Here is a 20,512-nt window from a genome sequence, read left to right as displayed (position 1 = left end):
GGCAAAGACCGATATAGAAAAATCTTTGAGTTTTACGTCCCATGTTTATTCCGGTTAGGCTAAGTGAGACGGTGATGATGAGTAATGAATGAAATGGTGGAATGAAGAAAGTGGGAAGAAAGGGGAGAATCCCGAGAAAACCCACGCACACGGTGTTTGTCTAACACAAAGTTCAATTGGCGTGGGCTGGGAACGAACCCGGTACCCCAAGCAGCACAGGTGAACACTGTACCACTGAGCCACCGCGGCCCCTGAGTCAAACGGCCCCGCGTCAAAAGAGCCCGGGTCAAAAGGTCTCCGAAACAAAAGGATGCGAGTCAAAATTCCCGAATCGAAACGCAACTCATCAAAAGGGCCCGAGTCGATAGGGGACGAATCAAAACGCCCCTCATTAAAAGAGCCCGGGTCAAACGGGTCCCACGACAAAATGACCTAAGTCAAAAGGCCCTGCGTCAAAGGGCCCAGGTGACAAAGGGTCCCGCTACAAAAGGTCCCGCATCAAACGGCCCTGTGTCAAAAGGGTCCGAGTCAAAAGGCCCGTCATAAAAAGAGGACGGGTCAAAATGGTTCCACGACAAAATGACCCAAGTCCAAAAGCCCTGCGTCAAACGAGCCCGGGTGAAAACCCACGCACACGGTGTTTGTCCACCACAAAGTTCAATTGACGTGGGCTGGGATCGAACCCAGGATCCCAAGCCGCAGAGGTGAACGCTCTACCACTGACCCACCGCGGCCCCTGAGTCAAACGGTCCCTCGTGAAAGGGCCCGGGTGAAATGGTCTCCGCAACAAAAGGGCGCGAGTGAAGTCCCAAATCAAAACGCTCCTCATGAAACGGGCCCTGGTCAAAAGGGGCCGAATCAAAATGACCCTCATAAAAAGAGCCCGGGTTAAAGGGTCCCTCGACAAAATGACCCAAGTCAAAAGGCCCTGCGTCAAACAGGTCCAGGTGAAAAAGGGGCCCGATGCAAAAATTCCTGAGTCAAACGGCCCCGGGTTAAAAGGGCCCGAATCGAAAGGAGCCGAATCAAAACGACCCTCATAAATAGAGCCCGGTCAAACGGGTCCCACGAAAAAATGACCTAAGTCAAAAGGACCTGCATCAAACGGGCCTTTGTCAAAAATGGGCCCTCTATAAAAGGGCCCAAGGCAAACGGCTCCGCGTCAAGGGGGTCCGGGTCTAAATAGCTCCACAACAAAAGGGTCCGAGTCAAAAGGCCCGAATCAAAACGCCCCTCATCAAAAGGGCCCCGGTCAAAAGATCTCCGCAACAAAAGGGCCCGAGAATAGTTTGTTAACGCAAAAATTTGGGATTTACGTAGCGATAATAAACATAACAATTATAATGACTGTCTGCATTTTTGCATTAAGCCTACGTTACTATACTCAGAATTTTTGCGAAGACTGTTCAAGAATGACAACCAACGTCAGTAAATGAAATGAAATGAAATCTTTAAGTTTTACGTCCCACGTTTATGCCGGTTAGGCTAAAGGAGACGCTGAGGATGAGAGATGAGGGAAATAGTGGAATGAAGAAAGTGGGAGTAAACGGGAGAACCCCGAGAAAACACACGAGCACGGTGTTTGTCCACTACAAAGTTTACACGGCGTGATCTGGGATCGAACCAGGCACCCTAAGCACCGGAGGTGAACGCTATACCACTGAGTCACCGCGCCCGCACCAATGTCAGTAACAAAGGCGACTTTTGATGGAAGTTACAATTTTAAAAATTAACATTTTACGAATGTAATCCACGAGAACTGCGCAAATGTACGATGGAATTTAATTTACGGTGGAAAACATTAATGGTCTCAAAACAAAAGTTCAAAAAAAGAAAAAAAGCACAACCACTTTTTGTTCATTGTTATGCAAATTTTATTATTATTATTATTATTATTATTATTATTATTATTATTATTATTATTATTTTTATTACGTTTTCTATTATTATCATTAATATTAATAATAATATAAAGGTCAGTGGTAGCGCATGCTTTCAAACCAGTATACGCCACTGCTCGAAACAGTTAACTCTACATTAACATCGGTCGTCTTTCGATCATTTTATGTTACTTCGTCCCACTCTCCAAAGCTGTGCAAAGGTGCCTTCTTAATCCTTGCCCGAAGGCAAGAAAAGCTCACAATATTTTCGCAGGGAGTGACTCAGAACGCACACACCTCGCTGTGTAGCTGCAAGAGACCTATAGGTAATTAGTTGCCCTCTTGTTACAAGGCGTTTAGTCAGTACTCTATCAAGGACAGTTCGTTGAACATTGATTGACTGTTAGAATACAACAGCAGCATACAACCGTCCCTTCTGTTTACTTTTCACGAATATTTTTCACCTTAATGCGTACAGGTGACGTTTTGCGTAATTAAATGACATGCTGTGTCAAGTATATATTCCCAAAAAGATATGAGTACTCAAAAGGCAAAAACATGTACTATTTTTGTTTTCCCCTTTTCTATTAGCCAGTGGAAGTGTGTATGGTTGTTTCACACCCTTCTTGTAGTTTGCTTACTATTCCTTCTTTTCAGTTGAGCTTTTGGCTACGAATACCACCGCGACAAGTCGTTATTCTTATGATAGTGGCATATTTTCGCCCCGAGAAATTACGGAAATAATAAAATAATGTAGACTACGATGCTTTTGAAACGGACGATGAACGTAGTTTGCAGGAAGATTCTAGCATCAATTTGTTACACACATGCCTTTTTTTTATATAGCCCCGCTGCTGAACGGGACGTTAAACCAGTGGCGGAGTAGACACACACATTATATATACAGGGTGGCCCATTTTAATCTTTACACGGAAATATCTCGAAAACGTTTGAGCATAAATAAACTGAACAAAAACTCAAATAGGAAATACCATGGGGGAAGTTGAACGGTGATGTCGCGATGCCCCCAGGGCCGCTCTTCAAGGGGGCCCGGGGCTAAATTAAAAATATTAAATGGAAACATGGGGCGAGTGACACTTCATTTGACAGATCTTTAAAAACGAAAAAGCGATGTGGCAAAATATTTTTCATATCGGTCACCGTGTTCAAAATGGCTGCCAAATATATTACCTGTATCACATAAACGTCCAGTAGCAATAATATGGAAACGGTTGAACATAAATGAACCAAACAAAAACTCAAATAGGAAAGTCATGGGGCAAATCGAATAATGTTGTCGCGGTGCCGCCTTTCATCTTAGCCCAGGCCCAACTTAGAAATTTTATATGAAAATATCGGTCACGTGATACCTCGTTCTATAGATCTTCATACACTAAACAGCGTTGTGACAAAAGATTGTTCATATGGGACACCGTTTTCAAAATGGTCGCCAAGACATCTTGTCTGTATCGGATAAAACGTTCAGTACCACTAATATGAAAACGGTTGAAGATAATAACGGATGAACAGAATAAAACTCCTATAGGAAATCACAGAGGGTATTTTTCATTACACGACTCGAAAATGTTGCAACGGAGGAGAAGATGATTAGAGTAAAGGCGCCATAATGCAAAGGAGGAAATCTAATTCCTAAAAAACGGTCCAACGATAATTGGGTGAAGGGGACGGGAGGGAACGGTGAAATTCCAAACGAGAACCTTAGTTTTTGCAAATTGTATTTACACAACAAAAGTATCTTATACATGTTTTTTATGAGATATATGTCTGTAATGGAAAAAAGTAGGTAAAATTCTTGTTAAACGGTACCTTCCATTTTGATTGCAGGAAATAATTTGTGCAAAATGAATTAACTGAAATGCGAAACCAATTTGTCGAACAATGCAATTTTAGAACAATGTGTAGAAACATTGGTTTTCTCAAAAGTCGTCTGCAGAATATTGGTTCATTACAGTACCAGTCACTTGTACACCCCAAGTGTTTCAGGAGCTCCTCCATGGCTAAGCGGTTAGCGTACGCGCCTTTGGCGTGGGAGAGCCGGGTTCGATTCCCGGCGGGAGCACGTGTAGTTCGGATTGCACGTTAATCAGTAGGTCCACGCCTCATATAGCCTCGCTGCTGAAAGAGACGTTAAACCCAAAAGCAGCTTAATTCAACCAAGTGTTTCAGACAAACCATACCTATTGCAAGTAAATGTGGGGGTTCTCATTTGAAATTTTACCATTCATTCCCGCTTCGCCCCTTACGGAAGGAGATCGGAAAGATAATTTTCTAAAAATTAGATTTCCTCTTTAGCATTATCACTTATACTTTAATAATATTTTTCTCCATTGGATTATTCTCGAGGCGTGGAATGAATAATACCCTCTGTGATTTGCTATAGGAGTTCTATTCTGTTCATCAGCTATTATTTTCAACCGTTTTCATATTACTGATACTTGACGTTTTATCTGATACAGACAAGATGTCTTGACGCCCATTTTGAAAACGGTGACCTATATGAACAATCTTTTGCCACAACGCTGTTTAGTGTATGAAGATCTATCGAACGATGTATCACGTGACCCATATTTTCATATAAAATTTCTAAGTTGGGTCTGGGCCCCTATGGAATGCAGCCCTGGGCGCACCGCGACAACATTATTCGATTTGCCCCATGACTTTCCTATTTGAGTTTTTGTTTGGTTCATTTATGTTCAACCGTTTTCATATTAGTGCTACTGGACGTTTATCTGATATAGGTAACATATTTTGGCGGCCATTTCGAATACGGTGACCTATATGAAAAACCGTTTGCCACACCGCTTTTTAGTTTTTAAAGATCTATCGAATGAAGTGTCACTCGCCCCATGTTTCCATTTAAAATTTTTAAGTTGGCGTCGGGCCCACTTGAAGAGCGGCCCTGGGGACACCGCGATATCATCATTCGATTTGCCCCATGGTATTTCCTATTTGAGTTTTTGTTCAGTTCTTTTATGTTCAACCATTCTTGAGATATTTCCGTGAAAATATTAAAATGGGCCACAATGTATGTTTATATATATATATATATATATATATATATATATAGTAAAACCTGTCAACTTGGCCATCTGTCTATCTTGGAAGTTGGCCGCATTGAAACAAAGTTTACCCTATAATGATAATGATAAATTTACCTGCATATCTTGGCCATGCAAAGTATTATTTTGTTGTTTTTCTTAACTCTTTTGCATTCCCATACGCGAGGCAGATGTTCTGTATTTGTAAGTGGAGACAAAGAAGCATAGACTCCCACGATTTTTTCTTGGAGGTCAAAGGCCAGAACACTACTCTGATAAAGGGTTTCGGAAGGAAGACATGAATAAGAACAAGCACGTACAGGAATTCCGGAAATGATTGCACGTGTTTGTTTACCCTATATGTTTTGGAAAAATCATTAGCTATAGCCTATCAGCTCCGTTCATCAGTGGGGAGCTTTAGTAATTTCGGAAAATTCTCAAGGCTAAAGCTAACCATATCAATTCTCAACTATTGGCACATGACTTCTTGTCAAAAGGTAGTGGAGGTTTTAAAATATGAATTCCCTTAACATTTCTCAAGAGATCTTTTGCTCCGAAGGAAACACTTGTAGTTCATTAACAAAAAGTAGTTAAATTATTAATCTATATACATTATTTTAAAGTAGCTGTCGTGCCATTGCTTATTAACAATCAAGTAATACTAGAAATCCTATTCTAAAAATACACGAATCACACTTATTTTCTGGTAAGTTGGCCGCTTTTCAATGGAACCAATGTTGGCCAGCATAGACAGGTTTCACTGTTCATATATATATATATATATATATATATATATATATATATATATAGTATTTGTAAGGCATATGTTTACTCTCTTCCTTTAAGTATAAAATTTTATAATTAGTGAAATTTGGTGAATAGTATTATTTTTTCGAAGCATAGATTTCTGAATGGTACCTCACATGCAAGAAATGGGGGCATTACTTCCCCATACCCTCCTTAGGGATAGTCATTTCTAAATCCCTTAGAAATGAACTGTAAAGTAAACAAAAAACAATAGAAGTAAAAAAACCAAACACCTTACAACACCTAACTTAATACCTAATACAAAATACCTTACCTAATTAATACCTTACAGTCTTGTAAATGAGCTCCATACTTTATTCTTTATTTAGGCGAAAATATTACTAGCTCTTTCTTTGAATTCAAATATCCTACAAAGCTTCCATATCAAGTTCTTTATTGTAAGTGTCCGTATTTCAGAAAGTTTGTCAAGCTATTCGTTAAGTAAGTTACACTCTTTCCAGGGCATTCATTGAATGTTTACAAAAAACTGGAGTTAATGGAATGCTTAATACCATACTTAGCAGCTTCGTTGTTTCCTGATATATGCTTTGAGGTTCATTACTGCGAATATATTTCAAGTATTCGGGAAGAGAAACGTGTTTGTTCTATCGGAACATATGTTGATAAGTTCATTCTTAAGCTGATCTGAGCAAAAAGTGTTAGGAAAGGTGGATATCAAGTCATTCAGTTTGCCGTATGGAATAATTTGTTGATGCATACTAAATATTCTATAATTTATTAGTTCTACAAGGACCAGATTTTTGTATTTTTCAAATCTTTCATCTGCACAATTATTGAGCGAAGAATCTAATATAAATAAAGTAGAGTTTGTTTATGTGTCTATCTATCTATCTGTATCTGTGTGGACCAGCGGACCAGACGAGTGGACCGAGTTACCAAAATTTGGTCACGGCTACCTTGATCCAGGCCTCAGACCAAGACAAAAGGTTTTTCTTTCTCAAAATTCGAACCAGGGGGGAGGGGTATTTACCGGGACATGTAAAAGTACTTGTCACTCTCGCGAAAAACATAGAAGTGATAGAATTGATAATACATCTAAACTTTACTTAGGGAATCTTCTTTTTTTATTTATTCTGATATTGGAGACATATAGGGACAATATATGTATACTAATGTTCTTCAAGGGTACGTTACAAAAATTTAATATTTTATAGAGGGAGCTCGAAAGATGGTTTAAAATAAAAACAAATAAGAAGAAATAGCGGTCTGTTTCTGTCGCTTACAAATCCAGCTTAAAATGAAAATAGCCCTGTAAACGTAGACAAAACAGCAACTGTCTTTTCGCAAGTACTAGTACACAGCACGAGTCTTTGGACTTTAACTTCTCACGTGGCTGTTTGTTTATCCTACGTTTCTATAGGAATAATGTTCAAGGTTTCGTAAGACCCATTGCTTTCTATCTTTCATACGGAAGCATTAAAAAAAGCTTAGAATAAGTCATAGGAAATTTTAAGTTCAGAATCTAAATTGCAAAATTTTAAGTTAGTAATTTAGGCTTAATGGCTTAATACATATAACATTCTAAAGGGTAGACGCTTCTACCTTGTCTCCCCTCAGGCCTTGCCACTGCTTTAAACTCAAAATCAAAACTCAAGACATACCTCTTTTTATTTAAAAATATTGTGTGGTATACAATATATGGAATTCAAGATGACTGCTATGATGTATACTAAAGCATTTAACGCAGTTTCTAAACCAATGTCAAATTGTAACATTTGCTTTTCCTCCGTCTATGCATCTCTTTGTTACTGCCCTATCATGATACATTTTTTCTATGAGATACATATGTCAAACATAGCACACTCTGTCTGAAACAAATGATGTGTAATAAATGAGTTCCCATTCTCATTTGTGGGAATATTCCAACCTAAGTTGAAGTGTAAAATCATAACCTTTTACATTTAAAACAATATTGTGTGATACGCAAATATCGGAATTCAAGATGCCTTCCATGGTGACCACACTCCAAATCAATACAGGTTTTGCAATAATGCCATTTGTAACATTTATTTTTCCTCCGTTCGCGCATGTCATTATTATTGTTCTGTTCCAATACTTTTCACTAACCCTGTATACAGATCCACATATGTATTCTTACAGTAAAATTAAACTAATCTTTTCCACAGAATATTTTTCATACTATACTTTGATCCAGGGGTAGAAATGGAATTTTACAAGTTAGGGGAAAATCAACAATAGACAAAGTTTGATTGGGCTATGTCACTAGAATACAAACTCAGAAAGACAGGAGTCAGGGGCAGATTGGCCAGAGCCGTTAGGCCGCAATCGCGGCCTAGGCCCTCTCAGAAAAGAAATATGAAACAATAAAGAAAGAAAGAGAGAAAAGCTAAAACATAAGAAAGCTAAATAATTCGGTAGATCACTGTTATTATGCTGCAAACACACACTCCTCTTCCATCCTTTTATCAATCAGTAAGTTATCTTTTTCAATAAGGTCCTTTTGTTACTGGATTTGTGGCTAGATCCATCTTTCACTATGGTCTTTTATTATCAGAATTTGTGATTTAGTTTGTACCTGGGGCCTTGGACCCTTCTTTCAATATATTGGACAGTTGGAGCCTTCTTTCATTACATTGAGCAGTTGTGGCCCTGAGTCCTTTATTCATTATATTGGGCAGTTGGGGACTTTCTTTCATTTCATTGAGCAGTTCGGCTCCTAGGCACTTTCTTCATCATGTTGAGCTCTTGGGACCTGGAACTTTTTTTCGTTATGTTGCACAGTTGGGGCCCTTTCATCGTTGAAGACTGTGGTCTAGTTTGTAGCTGGGTCCATATTTAACCACAGGCTGATTGGTCCTTTATGGATGTTAATACATCTTGTAGGTCTATATTTGATAACTCAACAACAGCGCATTTTTTTAAAAAAATATTTTCTATCAAAAACGTTTACAAAATTGCACTATAAAACAGTGGAAGACGCCAAGAAAGCGGGCATTTTCAGCATAATGGTTGATTCTATTTAAGATGTTTCAGTGCTGAATCAGCTTCTACTATAGTAATTCTCTACGTTATAAGCGGTCAAGTATTTGGGCGGCTGTTAGCATTTGTCGTAAAGAGTGACTCTCTAAGGCAAGTAACTTAAAATGAAAACAAAAGAGTATTTTGTGCCAACGATTTTTTGATGTCTGATATTGTAAGTTGCTCTTTCGATGGAGCTGCTAACTTGAGTGGATGCTATAAAGGAGTTAAAGCATTACTGGAGAAGGATAATCCTGAAATCATTTACCCCCAATGCATGGCTCATGCTCTTAATTTGGTTATGACAAATTCGACTGAGTAGAACCCTGAAGCTGCAAATTTATTTGGTGTGGTTGAAACCAGTGCCGTGTTCTGTCTGAATACTGCAAAAGAAAGAATGTTTGGAAGAAAATGATTGATGCAAGCCACGAGGGACATGACAAACTACGAAAAGTTCAACAAGTCGGTGCAACACGATTGTGGAGCAAAAACAAGGCACTGAATGCGGTAGTAAACACTAACGAGTTTCGCTATGAAACATGAAGCCAAGACGAGACGACTGTCTATCACCATCAAGATTTCTTTCATTTTTATTGTTCCTCAATGATGATGTGCAGGACAGGAGTTTTAATGCGAAATCAACATTTCAAGCTAAACTTTGCTGAATAAATTGACAGAATTTAACACTGTAATGATGTGCTCTGTGTTTCAGGACTTGTTTACAGAAACGAAGCATGTTTCAAGTTACGGATTGGACTATCGTACAACCTCGAGACTTGTAGACAATTTGCAGCAGCAGCTTCAGAAGAAAATAGAAGCAAAAGATGTCTGTTTAAGCTTTACGAAAATACAAAAATATTTTGTGTAAAAAAACAAGAGCTTGTGCAATCTGGTGTAGAGATAGCAATGGAAAAAGACTTTCCGCCCAGAAGAATCTTAAAGAAGAAGAAAATGTCAGTGATAGATTTCAGCAGGCAAATGAACTCCAAATGCTGGATCCCAAGCACTTTTCGGAAATCGGGAAGAACGGTGTGTCTGCAGGAGCTTTCAGAGTTCTTGCGAAAAAACTAAATATAAAATAGGAGGAAATATACAAAGAGCTCCAGCAGTTCTTTGTCGTGTATTCTGTCACAAAACGTTCTGGTTTTTGATGATCCTGAAGAGAATGATGCCCCTGAATCCGTAGAAGAAGATGATGATGATTATGCATTTGAGCATGCTATGGGAGATGGAACATTTTGGACTGGATTCACGGCAAGAGTGATAATGATGCTGCAAACACCTTGTGTAAAAATTGTTTGTCATGTGCAGGGAAAATTTTGTACCAATTTCTGTCAGTCTAGTTGTTTTAATTATTTATACATTGCTTACAAACATGCGTTGTCTCTACCATGCACACAAGTGACATGTGAAAGGTGCTTCTCAAAGTTAAAGTGAGAGTAAACAAATCTCAGAGATAATTTGTGTGAAGACATTTTGGACACATTTATACTAATGAAAATGGAAAGAGATATGTTAAATTTAGTGTCTGTGAACAAAGTTATTCAGGAACTCTCCCATTCATAATCTGAACTGAAAAGAATCTTAACGTTTTAAAATTATTAGTTGTTTAGTGGTTCAGCAGTGTTTTTCATTTTCAGTAAAACGTCATGTTCATTCCAGAGTCAAAAGTTATTATTAGTTGTTTGTTACGATTTTCAGTAAGTTGTTCTGTTCTTTAAATAGTACAAAGCTATTGGCTATTATTTGTTTAGTGTTTCAGCTACTATACAGAGTCTCAAAAGTCCCATGACATTCGGTAACTCTTATTATCAGAATTACAACAAAATGTAGGAGGGGAAACCGTCTCCAAATATAATGTTTTCAATCTAAAGTGAAAGAATTTTTCAAATCGGACAAGCCGTTTGGGCTGTACGCTATATATGCGCACAATGTTACATGAAAATGCAACGTTACCATTTACCTGGACCCACAGCATAAATGAATGAAGTTTGTCTATTAAAAACTTTATTTGAAGACGGTTTCTCCTCTTACATTTTGTTGTAACTCTGATAATAACAGAGTTGTCCTAAGTCAGGGGACATTTTAGACACCCGGTGTGGCAATACAATAATAATTATAAAATATTATCTTGAAAGTTTTTTTCTGGAAATCTTGTGCTTGCTATGACACCAAATTCCCAATGACCAATAAAAAATCATAGCTTGCAAAAACTATCATGTAATAACGAATTTACAACTACTTAACGCGATGGCTCATCGCATATGTTCATTGTACCCACTGGCGCAACCAGGAATTTATTTTGGGAGTGGACAAGAATATCCAATACAGTAGTCCACAAACGACGTGCTGCGCCATTTGATATGGACAAAATTGAAAGTTTGAATTCTCCTCATTACAAGCAATTTAGTTATCCTTATTATTAACTTGCTAAAGAAAACCTTAAAATGAAAATTCCAATTCCCAAATTCCCTATTATTAATGGTTACAAGTTTTAAAATTTGTACTATAATTATTATTTTGTAGATCTATATTTTTGCATAAAATGACGTACTCTTTACTAACATTTACTACTCTAAGAAATTAATGTAAGGGTTTTCTCTGTGCATTTCTCTTTTGACAATGCTTTGACTTAATTCAATGTTCATTTATGCATTGATCTATTTTGAAATTTCACCGAAATTTGTCTGCAGCGCGGCTGTATAAGATTGACCAGGTTTGTTTCGGGGAGGCATGAACCCCCGAGCTCATAGCTGGTTGCGCCACTAATTGTACGATATTTTAGAAATTGGTGTTATAATCTGAGGGCCCTCCATGGTAACCGTGGCCTAGGCCCTAATACACCCAGTCCGCCTATGACGGGAGTGCAAGCAAACTTTCATGGACAACGACTTAAGCGAAAGCGATTGTTGCAAACCAGTCAACGAGTAAACAAAACTAATATCACCATTCAAATTTCCTATTTGTTACTAATAACCACAGATATATTTCCTTCTTTTGCACAAAGACTTCAATTTACTAAGAGGACACAAACCCCTTGTGCATGCGTGATCTCGAATCTTGCTTTGATATAAAGCTTTTTACCCGTGAAACCGTATTTACCCTTTTGACGCGGGATCTTTCTGACTTGTGCCATTTTGACGCGAGGGACTTTTGACGCAGGCCCAGCTGACGCCTAGCCGTTTTAACCCGTGCCCTTTTGTAGTGGTGCCCCTTTCACCAGGGTCCGTGTGACGTATTTCCCTATTGACTCGGGTCCTTTTTTCGCAGAACCCTTTTGACCCAGGCTCTTTTGATGCAGCGCCCTTATGACTCGGGCCTTTTTTTCGCGGAGACTTATTACCTGGGCCCTTGCGTTGTTTTAACTCGGACATTTTGTAGCGGGACCACTTTTGACCCGGGTCCGTTTGACGCAGGGCCCTTTTGACTCGGACCCTTTTGACGTGGGACTCTTTTGACCCAGGCCCTTTGATGAGGGGCGTTTAGATTCGGCCCCTTTTGACTCGGGCAATTTTGCTTCGTAGACTTTTGACCCAGGTCCTTTTCACACGGGTCCGTTTGACTTAGGCTTTTTGTAGTGGAGCCATATTTCACCCGGGCCCGTTTTACGCAGAGCCCTTCCGATTCGAGACCTTTTTTCGTGGGACTCTTTTGACCCGGGCTCTTTTGATGAGGGTCGTTTTGATTCGGGCCTTTTGACTCCGGCCCTTTTGTTGTGAAGACTTAACCCGGCCCATTTGACGCAGGTCCGTTTGACTCTTGCCCTTTTGTAGCAGGGCCCCTTTCTGATACGGGCCTGTTTGACGCAGGGCCTTTTGACTCGGGTCCTTTTTTCGTGGTACCATTTTAAGCCGACCCCTTTTTACGAATGGCGTTATGATTCGGGCTCTTTTGCCTCAGGCCTTTCGTTGTCGAGATCTTTTGACCCGAGACATTTTGACGCGGAGCCGTTTTGACTCGGGCCCTTTTGTAGCGAGACCCCTTTAGACCCGGGCTCGTTTGAGGCAGGTCTCTTTTGTCGTGAGACCGTTTGACCTGGTTCCTTTGGTGAGGAGAGTTTTGATTTGGGCCCTTTTGACTCTTGCCTTTTTGTTGCTGAGATCTTTGACCCGAGCCCTTTGACTCCTGCTCTTTTGTTGCTGAGACGTTTGACCCCAGACCTTTTGTCCCGGGTCCGTTTTGACTCGTGCCCTTTTTAGCGGGGCCACTTCTGACATGTGCCCTTTTCTTGCAGAGACCTTTTGACCCGGATCCTTTTGACGTAAGTCCGTTTTGACTCGGGTCTTCTGTAGCGCGGCAATTTTGACCAGGGCCCATTTGTCGCGGGATTATTTTACCCGGGCTATTTTGATGAGGAGCGGTTTGATTCGGCCTCTTTTTGTCTTGGGTCCTTTTTTGCGGTAACCTTTTGACCTGGGCCCTTTTGACACGGAACCGTTTGATTCGGGCCTTTTTGTAGCGGGACCACTATTGACCCGGTTTCGTTTGACGTAGGTCCCTTGCAACTCGAGCCGTTTTGTCGTGGGACCCTTTTGACCCAGGTCCTTTTGATGAAAGGTGATATGACTCTGGCCCTTCTTTGCGGAGACCTTTAGAACAGGGCCCTTTTGATGCGGGGCCGTTTGACTGGCTCCTTTTGTAGCGACGCCCATTTTTTACCCTGGCCCGTTTGACACAGACCTTTTGGATCGGGTCCTTTTGTTGTGAGACCCTTTTGGCCAGAGCCTTTTTATGAGGGGCGTTTTGATTCGGGCCCGTTTGACTCAGGCCCTTTCGTTGCCGAGATCTTTTCACCCGGACACGTTTGACGCGGGGCCGTTTTGCCTCGGGCCCTTTTGTTACGTGGCCCCCCTTGACCCATACTTGTTTGAGGCAGTTCCCTTTTTGCTAGAACTATTTTGTCTTGGGACTCTTTTCACCCGGCCCTTTTGATAGGGATCGTTTTGATTCGACCCCTTTTGACTCGAGCCCTTTTGTTGCGGATACCTTTTAACTCGGTCCCTTTTGATGCAGGGCTGACTCGGGACCATTCGTAGCGGGACCCCTTTTTGACACGGGCCCTTTTGACTCAGGCCCTTTTGTTGCGGAGACCTTTTTACCCGGGCACCATTGTCGCAGGACCTTTTTGGTCTGGCCCTTTTGTAGCGGGTCCCTTTTGTCGCGGAATGTTTTGACTCGGGCGTCTTTGTGTTTGCTCTTTTGTCTGCCCTTCTGACATGGAACCATATATATAAGGCAGCAGCTGAAATACCTGGGACAGAGGGCCTGGTGGAGTATGAGTAAATCAATGATCGACCGATCCAAGGCGCAGTAAAATTAATTACGCCACTGTTCATATCTCTTTCTATTCTCTCGACATCATGTCTGGAGATGAATGTTCTGAATAATGGGCTACAGTGGAGAAAGACGAGATACGTTATCAATATTAAAGTTATGGATTTTAACTTAACATAGGGCAATAAAATGAAAAACTCTATATCGATATTTTGCCCCCCCCCCTTCCGTTGGAAAAAATCCTGCGGGCGTTAGTGATTATGATGTTTCTCAGTTACTGTATTATATTGTTCTATATACGGAATAAATACTTCTGTGTTTTGTATAATAATATCTATATTTATTACGGTCCTTGCTCTACGACAGCGAAACATATTCACGTTCAGCGTAATCAGTTTCCATTCTCAAATAATTCCAGTGAGAGGAATGAAATAATTCACGCACACATTTAGGACTTAGAAAAGTGCCCTGCGAACATGTCGTGGTAAAGTCCTGAAGAGTGAAAAGCGCTAGTAGCAGTTGTTAGAAGTTATTAACTTAACTTATAAGACAGTAAATTGAAAAACTGAGAATACGAATCTTTTCAGAGATGACAGTGCGCTGATGCTTCTAATCTATGCCTTTACTCCCTATACTTATGTTATTTCCCTAGTCAAAATAAAAACTCTTCGAAATTAATCACAATTTCTTATGCAAGCATCCCTTCTTTAGAGTACTGCGCGGTCACATACCCGTCACGGCGATGTAAAGGCACTTTTGGCGACGAGGATACATCTCCATGCGCTTACCCATTTGATTCCATGTGTTTATGCCATTATCGTGATAGCGACCGCGACTTAAACCTCAACCTCGATCACGAGGTATCTTCGTCATGTCATTACTATTAAAGTTCCCTTTGTTCAATCAGAAATTGCCGAATGTAAGGAGTCACTTAAGTTGAAGATATGAAAAGTGGTATATGCTTCTAATTAAAATAAGACATGTTTCAGCGATTATGAAAATCCTATTCTAATGGAAGCAGGGTTCAATTTCAATATTATTGAAATTTTCCTTTATTTATTCAGAAAGAGCTGCATGTAAGGATTCACTTTAATTGGAGACGTGAAATTTGGAACATAAATTCTTAAAGAATACCCTAGGAACACCAAGGGGAGGGGTTCTCTGAGGCCAACAGCCCTTAGTTTTAATGGAAGATAAAATACGTTGGTGTTACTAGGGTTACGAAAGTACGTGTTTCAACATTTTCGAAAATTCCACTTCTGAAAGAGAAATGCGGATTTTTTTTTTTTATAATATTGAAATTTCTGTTCGCTCAATGTACGGATTCGCTTGAGTTAGAGATGTGAAACTCGCTATATAAAAAACTCGAAAATTCAGGATGTTTCAAAACAAATCCGACAACGTTTGGAAGGTAACCCCTGACACCAAGATATGGTAAAAAGTATAGAACAAATTCACAGCCTCTTAGTTTCAGTGTTAATAACAATTACAGGGACACTTCATAATAATAAGTTATAATGAGAGAAGCATTGAATTTTTCAATTAATTCAGTTAAAAATAAGCATACAGTATTCTGAGAATGTATTGTGTTTTCAGGTACTTAACCTAATTTAAGTTAAGGGCGTAAGCAAGCAAGGTCTTGGAAGATTCGAAACTTACCGTAGAAATACAGGCTGTTTCATAACAACACCGATAACGTTTGGGAGGTGACTCCTGAGAGTGAGATATGACAAAAAGTATAGACAAAGTTGCTTGCACAAATGCTTCCTTTCGGAATTATAGACTGCCAAAAGCAGAAAAAAATGAACTTTAAAGATCCCTAGATCCAATGCTATGGGACCTACCCTAGGCGGGTCAAGACTTCACTTAGGAACTAATAAGTGCGCTATTCAAAAATACATGTTTCAGAATCCTGCAGTACTCATGCAACAATTTTAATCAAGAGTTTTTGGCTACGAGCATATAATTTGATGTACTCACCAACTACTACTATAAAAATTGTTGTGGAACTACCGCTGGATTCTGAAATATGGACATTTGTTTAGGGCACAGACTACGGTAGGTAAGTCTTGACCGAACTACGGTAGGTTCCATAGTGTTGGATATATAGCCTTTAAATTTCATTTTTGCATGTTTTCGACAGCCTATAACTCCGAAGCACCCAGGTTGGTCTATACTTTTCATCTTATCTTGATGTCAGGAATCACCTCCCAAATGTTGTCCGTGTTGTTTTGAAAGACCCTCTATAAATAAAATAATAGATATTTCAGCGTTTCTGAAAGCTTCTAAGAAGGAATGATGTCAATTTCTATAATATTGAAATATTCCTTTACTTATTGAGAAAGTGCTGAATGTGTTGATTCACTTAAGTTGTAGATGAGAATTAGTTATGCAAACTGCTAAATAAAATTAACAGTACACGCGTTTTAGTCTATTCTATAATATGGAAATTTCCCTTTTTTGTTGAAAAAGGTTTCAATGATAACGCATCTATAGGATTTTATTACATTAAGATCTACAACTATTTATTCACAGATACTTAATTTGTAAACTTTCTTAGTTTGGAGATATGAAAATCTTTATTAAAAGTCTGCATAAAAAACATACGGACATGTGTGTCAACGTTTTGTAAAATTCCATTTTTTAATATATATATATATATATATATATATATATATATATATATATATATATATATATATATATATATATATATATATATATATGGAGTTTATTGATACGTTCAAAAATACACTGTTAAAAGTGTCAGATATTTTGATTAACCAGAAATCTCCCTGACATTATCTAGTTTGACATTACACAAACTGAAATATTTTTTAGCATGCTGTCCGATGGTTGTATAGTTGTTTATAAACATATTGTACAACGTTTTTACAATGACGTAACAGACGAGATTTTACATTGACATACAATGCCAGACGTACTCTTGTGACACACAAATATAGAATAGAAATGAGATAAAAATATTGCAAAATATAGCTTAACATTACAGAAAAAAAGATCTTCTCCAGTTCCTTACCAGAGGGTAGCGTTCCCAAAACTGATGCAACGTTCCCTCTTTTTACTGCCATACTGATGCGTTGCAGTAGAATTGATATTTTCTACTTTTTTTTGAAAGAGACGTTTTATGTAGTTAGTGATTGCCGTACGGAAAATGGTTTACCCGTTTGAAATGAATTTCGGAAGATAGTTGCAATTACCCCATTGGTTTTCATCATGTCATATTAATAGATGTATACTAAAAGGGGAGAAGTTCAATACTATGCCATAAATAAAGTACTTTATGAAGTTTCATAATTACACAGCCATTGAAATTCGTACTCAGGGAGGAAGGCGTCAAAAAATTTTTCAGAAATCTATTATCCCTGAATGAAGAAGGAACATTTCAGCTGCATATATATATACACAGTGATGTAATAGCTTCCTCGTGCTCGCAGAAATGTTTTCTTTCATACGAAAACATGCGCTCGCTACATTCATTGCCTGCACTGAATTAACTTCTCTCTTGTTGGTTTTATGGTGGCCATACAATAAACCGACGTAAACGTCAGTGTTATTGTATTCAACAAAGTTAATTTTTAAGTTTGTTCCAAATTTGAACAATAATAATTTCAAAATTAACGATCTACAACCTTTTGTGAGGGACAACACAAACATAACGTTCTGAATTAGCTTAATAGAGTTGTTATGACTGTGTGATGATGTTATTTTAACAAGGTCAGTGGTTTTTGCTTCCTGCAGGTGATTTTAGTTTATTTCTGTCTGCCATGCGAATAGACACAATGCGATGCTCGATTTGAAACAGAATAGTAGCTAACTGTAAGCGTAAAATAAGCTTTTATGAAATTGTTATTACTTACAATGTTCTATTATTAAAATGGGACATATGTATATTCCTTAAGGGGTTATTAGGCCTATATATATTAATTTCAGCGAAGTTACTCGCACGAGGTGTTTAATAATTATTATTCCTGATATAGAAGGAGTTAAACAAAAATATTGTGCTTGCAACCTGTACTCTAAAGCTTTAGAAGTATGCGTGGCAATATACTAGCCAACTCCATTGATACTGGTTGTGTTCTCTGTGTTTTGTATGTGCAAGTGCATCCAGATTTTGAAAATTGAGAAAATTAATGTATGTGCCGTGATCAAATACTTGCAAGTGAAGGGCTTAGTACCGATAGAGCTGTACACTGATATAATTAACGTGTTGTTTTATATTTCCTCACCTACAAAATGATAAAAAATGGCCGCGAGATTAAGTTTAAGACTAACGTTTTTAGTACACATACTGTGGAACATTAGTTTGGTTACGAACAGCCTTTTTTCACTTGTAAAACATAGATTTACGAAGTGCATTTCTGTAATGGGTGACTTTGTAGAAAAATAAATGTGCCTCTTTACTAGGGGCAATATTTGTTGAACAGCTCTCGTTGCAATTCAATAGAAAAATAATAAATGCGATTACTTTGTTGTCAGATTATTATAGCGGGGAGAGGAGACATTTATATAATTGCAAAGAAACGGAAATGAAACATTACTAATTACAGAGTTAGTTGAAACGAAAGGGAGATTTTACATCAGATCGCTGTTCTCGAATTGCCAAGCTTAATAGTTACAATGATAGTTATGTCATGAGAAAAATTGTTGAATGATGATTTATAGGTTTTAGATAAACCACCTATACCTTCCTATTTTTTCTGAATGAGGCCTTGTTACAAAGTGCTTAGCTCGTCCAGCGTAAGAAAGACATAAACATATCCGGCGTTTTCTTAGGGTAACGTCCAGTAACAACAGCAGTGTGGCAACTGGACGAGCGCCCCTCCTCTCTGTCCGCACTCTTCCTCGCAGAAATGATGAAATTTAATAAGCCAAGTAATATAAAACTGTCTTTTGTTTATTAAAAAAATAACTACTCCCTAAAAAATGGCTCTGCCTCCGCTTATCCCCAAGAAAGTATGGCAGACGTCGTCAGTCGTAACGTCTACTTCTCAATCAGTTAACTATACATGCTTACCGAAATTGATAGCTGTGATGAAATAAGTGGATAACTGGATAAACGCGATTGAAGTTAGAAATTAAGGTAGAAAATCGCTTCGTTCTGTTATCTCGTCAGACTTCCTTTTTCAACTGGTCATTAGTCAATAACCTTCTATGCTTGAATTAATAATAATTGAAAGGTTGTTTAAATCATTTTAAAAAGAACGTGCACCAAATATATAAAAGATTGCAATAAGGGGTACCACGTTTTTCTAATAATCTCTGAATTTTAAGCATAGTTTGTCCCCCAATTTGTCAGTTTATAAAACGTGCAAAGTATATTTTCCTACGTATAACCATGTTATTGTAGTCGCTAATTCCCCAAATACTGGGGATCTGCTGAATTAAATGAAAAACTAAGTTTTAAATTATTTTAATTACGTAAGAAAGAATGATTATGATTCTCTAGAAAACTTTAAACCAATTTTAAAACTATGGCAAGAAGATTAGTAATTTGTAGTCATAGTAACCAGAGAGATCGAACCAAGTAAAGGAAAGGTCAGAAGAATAATTATCTATAATGCAGCAATCACTGTTTATTATTGACCAGGTTGTTGCGTATTGTTGAAGCAAGTGATTCACCCTCTCTTTAATATCAACCTTAAACTTGAGAGGTTTTTGGTAAATGTTATAGTTCTATATAAAACTGGGGAAAACGCAGTCCTTCATTATTGGTCCATTACATTTCCAGGAAATTGAGATGATTGGAAATCCTTGGAAATAATTCCCCCAAATTCATTGACAATCGATTTTTTAAGGAAAGTTAGAGAACATTTCCTTTAATCTGGAGGAAAAGGGATTTATGAGTCCTTATATTGGACTAATTTTACCTCCAAATATTAGGGATTATGTGTAAACCCTCAGTAGACATTTACAGTATCAAAGTGGAATAATTTATATGGAAGTTACCATAAAGCATTGAAAGGGCGAGGAGGAGGTGGAGATAGGTTCACTTTCGTGTTCTCGACTAATTTTAAATGCAAATAAAAGGAATAACTGGGAACCCTCCAGTAATATGTGTCATATTTCATACAACTATTATATTTTTAAGAATATATCGTATATTATATGTTTTAAGGAAAGAAAAGGGTTCATACCACACAAGGAAGCTGGATTCACCTCTCATTCTTGACTAATTATAATCTCAAACACTGGATATTATGGAGGAAATATCTAAGAAACTATACACATTATTGTATCAAAACCGAATAAGTTTTGATAGAAGCTATAGAGAAACTCTTAGAAAATGGAGGCGAACAAATTATTTTACTGCAATCTGGATAGTTGGAGTTTTAAATTTGTGCAAAGGGGATGATTGAAATGCCTTAAAATTTATGACATACTGCATCAAAACAGAAAACATTCTTGGAGCTTTCCTGAAAATCCGCAGCAAGGAACGGTAATAGTTCATGTCACGTGAGTGAACAAATG

The sequence above is a fragment of the Thermobia domestica genome, chromosome 1 (genome assembly GCF_964235325.1).
Source record: "Thermobia domestica chromosome 1, izTheDome1.hap1.1, whole genome shotgun sequence".
NCBI lineage: Eukaryota > Metazoa > Arthropoda > Insecta > Zygentoma > Lepismatidae > Thermobia > Thermobia domestica.
The sequence above is the reverse complement of the archived record's forward strand: the minus strand, read 5'-3'. Positions refer to the sequence as shown.